The following is a 6232-nucleotide window of genomic DNA, read 5'->3' as shown; positions in this document are numbered from 1 at the left end:
CAGCGCTAAGAGTCGGACACGACTGAGCGACTTCACTTTCACTTTTCACTTTCATGCATTGGAGAAGGAAATGGCAACCCACTCCAGTGTTCTTGCCTGGAGAGTCCCAGGGACGGGGGAGCCTGGTGGGCTGCCGTCTACGGGGTCTCACAGAGTCGGACACGACTGAAGTGACTTAGCAGCAGCAGCAGCAGCACTTTACAATATTATATTGGTTTTTTAAAAGAAATAAGGGATGCAAAGAATCTGCAAGTGGTAGGATAAAGTAGGGTTCATCTCAAATAGAACTCGATTCCTTTATGTTGTCCTCGCTCCACAACACACAAAACAACTTTCTCTGTAATATCATTCCGTATCTCACTTGCTTAATTAGATGTATAAGACATTTAATGGGCCTGGTGAAAGGCATAGATTATTGGAAAAAATATAAACTTAGATGGTGAAAACTAATGCACCATCCTTGTACAATATAATATAACAAAGCGTTCTGTGAATCTGTGAAATGACGCTAGTGTTTCCACGGTGGCCTATAGCAACCCTACTTTGTTTCTCTGCTTTAATTCACACATTAATTCAGCACATATTGATTGTAAAGCCATAATCCATACATTCATTGACCCTTTAATGTGATTAAGCTATTTTTAATACTAAAATTTATTTTTACTTGACTTCTATGTTGTAGACAGACCTCTACTGCACATGTAATAGTAGTAAAGCAAAAGAGTATCAACTTTCATAAAGAATTTGCATAAATAGTCTTCTTTTACTCTTAAAATATTTTCATAGAATCTATAAATGTTCAGCTTATTAATATTCAGCTTTTGCCAATTTCCCCCACAACAGCTCTGCTCTGACTTTTCATTATCAGGGCCATGTTCACATGATTCACTCTGACAATTCAACAGTCACAGCGTGATCCAAGAGAGAGATAAATGCATTATTCATGTTTTACATTTATCCTGACTAAAACGTTATCCATGGATGATGATGAAAATGTTCTAAAAGTAAGATTCGGAGATTATGGTGCCAACTGCACAACTCTGTAAACGCACCAAAAATCAGCGAATTTACTAACCCTTTAAATGAGTGAAGTTGATGGTACATAAATTATATCTCAATAAAACTATTTGGAAAACCTATCCATGGATAAAATTATTAGAAAGACAAAAGCCACCTGTGAAAGCCCAGCCTACACAACTTAGAGTTATTGTGAATCACCAGAGTTAATCACATTATTTCTGAAAGGGTTGCTCTTTGGCTAAGACGCTGGGGTCTATGAGCGGCTGCTCGTCGTGATCCCCCCATGAGAAAGCGCAGCAGAGCACGGGGGCCCTTCAGAGGGTGAACCTAGAGTCATCTACTGCTCTTTGAGGGAAAATCTTTTCCCAAACACCAGTTGAACCATTGGGTGCAATTTGTTCTGGTAAATCTTACAGGAGATTGTGATGTTCCATACAGGTCCACACTATGATTAGTAACTACTGCTGTTTTTTTAAAAAAATACTGATATTTAATGTCATGGGAAAATATTAGTATATATTACATATATGAAACAATTTTAAAACTTCTAGTTTTACAGATATAGGGTATATATGTCTATGGATATATATATAGAGAGAGAGAAATACATATATATTGATATAGACAGAGCTATACCAAAACTTTAATACTATCTTTAGGTATTAAGAGTAAGCCTAGTAAGCAGCTGACCCTGCTTTTGAAGCACTGACAAAATGTGTTGTGTGCGTGCACAGCCATACAACTGGTTTCACAGAAGAATTCATACACTTTAGGAATTGTTAAATACTGCTGTCCCGACTAATTAACCGAGATAACTGAAGAGATTAGGGATGGGGGCTTTGGTGTACAAAGTGTTAATCTCAAACCACAGTTACAGCAAAACTAGTTAACATTCACACACATTTACCAGCCATACGCATAATCCAAAAGTACCAAAGCATTTCCAGAACAAGTGCTTAGCAACAAACAATTTTCAAAAATCGTATCACATCAGAGAAGATAAAAGAGTCTATTTCATTTCCTGCTCCTTGGCTGATCCCACCCTTTGTTCCACGGTTCAAAGGGGATGCGAGAGGCCAGGCCTGCTCTTGGTGGCCAGTCCCCTGGAACCCTTCCTTCCTCTATTCTCTCCTCCCTCTCGGTGGCCCTGGATTCAAGCTGCTCTTGTTCCCCTGAGAGATCATTTGCCCTCTGGAGGCTTTTTTCTCATATCCAGGGTTTCTGGGAGCCACATAAATGACTGCACTGGGAAAGGGCCACAGGGCCTATACAGAATAGTATGCGTTTGTGCACAGCAGGTACACCCTCCAACCTGTGGATGTTGCCACTTTGTCAGAGTGATTTTTTTTTAATGTGCACTTTATCACCCACTTCTGGATGAGCAAGAGTCAACTACTACATTTTATCAAATCTAAAATCCATCGTTTATAACATATTATTTTATGGGCCAATGAGAAAGAAAAATGCAGCTACTTATATAACTCAGTGCTTTCTTACAGCTTGGAATTTTCCACATGGTATTTATCTATCACCCTCTGTGCCCTCACCCTCTGTTTCTTAGAGGAGTGCTCCACTCTAGTCTCTGGGGCCTTCTTCCAAGCCTCTGATGTGCATTCTTCGAGTTTCACACTGAAACTTTCTTAATCTTACCAGAAAGGGTCAACAAGAGACTCCAAGATATTCATTAAGATCACATTTTAAATGGCAATTAAATGTAACCCAGGTAGTACAACCTTTGTATATAATTTAACATGAACAACCATGACATATGCAGCCAAGTGACAACCACCAGGAGATTCTTTCCCCCCTGCACACACACACACACACACACACCCTGTGAAGAGTGATCACAAGACATACTCCATTTCAGTTTTTAAGCTGAGGAAAAATGCATTCCGTAGAATGAATGAAACTTGGGAACTATGAAACTAACGGTGATCAAGAAGGAACCCAGTCCAGCAAACAATGGGGAGAGTGTACCTCTGGACGCGGGGTCAGGTGTGGTGCATCAGTGTGAGCACCATGCAGGTGCTCCCTGTGTGGTAGGCATGCTGGTCAGTGTTTTTTTAAGCATCATTGTGTCCGGTGGGCCCAACACTGAGTTGAGGCGGATGGTTTTATCCTCATTGTACAGATGAGGAAATTAATCTCAGAGATGTTAAGTAACATGCCAGGGTCACAAAGGAGCCGGTGACAGAGCCCAAATACGAACCTCGTGTCTGACTCCAGAATCCTTTATATCCCCACCACACCAGTTTCCACGCTGGTCTTACAGCACTTGAGTTCTGAGAGCAATTACACTTGTAGTTGGTCTGGTCCCAAGTATTCCTGAAGGGGGTTACTTCAGAATTTTATGGAGAGGAAAAAGGATTGTCTACAGTGATTCTCAATATATGGCATAAGAACTACACACTAGTGATGAAGTGGTGAGATGAGCCTGTGTAAGTGTATGCATATACACAACTACCAGTTGGGAATCTAGAGGGCTGAATAGGGTGCTCTGGCTCTTTATAGGAAGAAATATCCAGGCTTCTCAGGACCCTACATTGCACAATGGTTATTTGAGTCTATATTACTAGCCACCTCATATTATCAAATATCCTCACTGACTATAGGAACCCACGATTTCACTTATTTGGCAGTTTCAGGCCTGCTGCAAGCTACATACTCATGATTGTCTGGCTCTACTCACCGAAAGCCATGATCAAGACCATCGAAAACAGCTCAGCTCAAATATAGACAGGAGCTCTCTGACCACTGATAGAGTTAATGAAACTCTTTCTAAGGCATGGATCTCATGTGTGAAATGAAAGTAAGGATTAGTGTTGACATTTTCTTCCTTTATATATGCCTTATTTTCCATTTTTGTTTCCTTCACAAAAGACTTCATCATGAAAAAGAGGAAGCCCAAACTGAAGTGAGTTAAAACTTTGCCTCCAAAAGGATTGTGGCTTGGCCCTGAGTTGAGGTAAGAGTTGATGGTGCATATGGGGGTTAGGAGGGGACCACATGGAACTACTTCTCTTGATCTCTCTGCCTTTAGCTCTCCTTCTCAGGCTTTTCTTTTTTGTTTTTAGCTGTACCAGGTCTTAGTTGCGGTATATGGGATACTTTGGTTGCAGCATGCAGACTCTTAGTTGCAGCGTGTGAGATCTAGTTCCTTGATTAGGGATCACATCTGGGCCCCCTGCATTGGGAACATGGAGTCTTAGCCACTGGACCACCAGGGAGTCCCTCCAGGCTTTCTTTTTCTCTTTTCCTCTTCTGGGAAAGATAAGACGCTGTACCAAAGACATTGCTTTTAGGGATCAACGCTTCTAGACCTCAGGCAGCGACATGGGAACTGGCAGAAGAGAGTCTGTCTGGGCTGAGAGGGATGAAAGTGACATGACACTTGCTCTGGGAAATGGAGGGTGAATAGCTGCTGTGATATTGCTGATGACCCTGACCTGAAAGCCTGCTGACCTTTGCTTTCCTTCCTCTGTCATCCTTTCTCTCATCTGAAAGTATGCTTTTCTTATGATTTCTTGTCATATCCTAGGAGATCCCCATATATTTAGGCCCCCAATAATCCAATTGATGTTTTCATCCATCTTCCCTCCTCCAACCTCTCACTTCCTTCTTCCTTGTATTATTATTCCTGTCCATCTTTCCAAGCACTCAAGGCAGGACTGAACCGTAGGCAATGACATAAACTCCTCTCATCAGTCTGAGAGGTTCTGATTCGTGATGTGGGGACTTAAAAGCTCGGCTAAGTTATTTTCCCTCTCCAAGCCTCATGATGTATAAAATGAGCATCTTAATAATGCTGCTTCATATTGCTTTTAGAATCAAATGAGATAGCACACATAAAGCTGTTATAGCGTGCCACAAAGCAAGAACTAAATAAATGTGGCTGATTATTGTTTTCCATCCTCTCTGTTATTTGTAAGCCCTCCCCAGACAGCCATTTTCCTTTTTTGCATTTCTTTTCCATGGGGATGGTCTTGATCCCTGTCTCCTGTACAATGTCACGAACCTCATTCCATAGTTCATCAGGCACTCTATCTATCAGTTCTAGGCCCTTAAATCTATTTCTCACTGCCACTGTATAATCATAAGGGATTTGATTTAGGTCATACCTGAATGGTCTAGTGGTTTTCCCTACTTTCTTCAATTTAAGTCTGAATTTGGCAATAAGGAGTTCATGGTCTGAGCCACAGTCAGCTCCTGGTCTTGTTTTTGCTGACTGTATAGAGCTTCTCCATCTTTGGCTGCAAAGAATATAATCAATCTGATTTCGGTGTTGACCATCTGGTGATGTCCATGTATAGAGTCTTCTCTCGTGTTGTTAGAATAGGGTGTTTGTTATGACCAGTGCATTTTCTTGGCAAAACTCTATTAGTCTTTGCCGTGCTTCATTCCGTATTCCAAGGCCAAATTTGCCTGTTACTCCAAGTGTTTCTTGACTTCCTACTTTTCCATTCCAGTCTCCTATAATGAAAAGGACATCTTTTTTGGGTGTTAGTTCTAAAAGGTCTTGTAGGTCTTCATAGAACCATTCAACTTCAGCTTCTTCAGTGTTACTGGTTGGGGCATAGACTTGGATTATTGTGATATTGAATGGTTTGCCTTGGAAACGAACAGAGATCATTCTGTTGTTTTTGAGATCGCATCCAAGTACTGCATTTCGGACTCTTTTGTTGACCATGATGGCCACTCCATTTCTTCTGAGGGATTCCTGCCCGCAGTAGTAGATATAATGGTCATCTGAGTTAAATTCACCCATTCCAGTCCATTTCAGTTCGCTGATTCCTAGAATGTCAACATTCACTCTTGCCATCTCTTGTTTGACCACTTCCAATTTGCCTTGATTCATGGACCTGACATTCCACGTTCCTATGCAATATTGCTCTTTACAGCAGCCTTACAAATAGCTGTGAAAAGAAGAGAAGGGAAAAAAAGGAGAAAAGGAAAGATATAAACATCTGAATGCAGAGTTCCAAAGAATAGCAAGAAGAGATAAGAAAGCCTTCTTCAGCAATCAATGCAAAGAAATAGAGGAAAACAACAGAATGGGAAAGACTAGGGATCTCTTCAAGAAAATCAGAGATACCAAAGGAACATTTCATGCAAAGATGGGCTTGACAAAGGACAGAAATGGTATGGACCTAACAGAAGCAGAAGACATTAAGAAGAGATGGCAAGAATACACAGAAGAACTGTACAAAAA

General features: G+C 41.0%; 1 protein-coding gene across 1 annotated transcript in view; it reads left to right on the top strand.

Moving 5' to 3' along the window:
* FAM71D (family with sequence similarity 71, member D) overlaps positions 1 to 6232 on the top strand; it is a 33982-nt gene that overhangs the window by 1773 nt on the left and 25977 nt on the right. Inside the window, exon 2 of the mRNA XM_010846737.1 lies at positions 3904 to 3988. The gene's annotated coding sequence lies outside the window, so the exon portion shown is untranslated. The remainder of the gene's footprint in view (positions 1 to 3903; positions 3989 to 6232) is intronic.

Source organism: Bison bison, unplaced genomic scaffold, assembly GCF_000754665.1.
Source record: "Bison bison bison isolate TAMUID 2011002044 unplaced genomic scaffold, Bison_UMD1.0 scf7180017864239, whole genome shotgun sequence".
Taxonomy (NCBI): Eukaryota; Metazoa; Chordata; class Mammalia; order Artiodactyla; family Bovidae; genus Bison; species Bison bison.
This window is presented reverse-complemented; position numbering and strand designations above follow the sequence as displayed.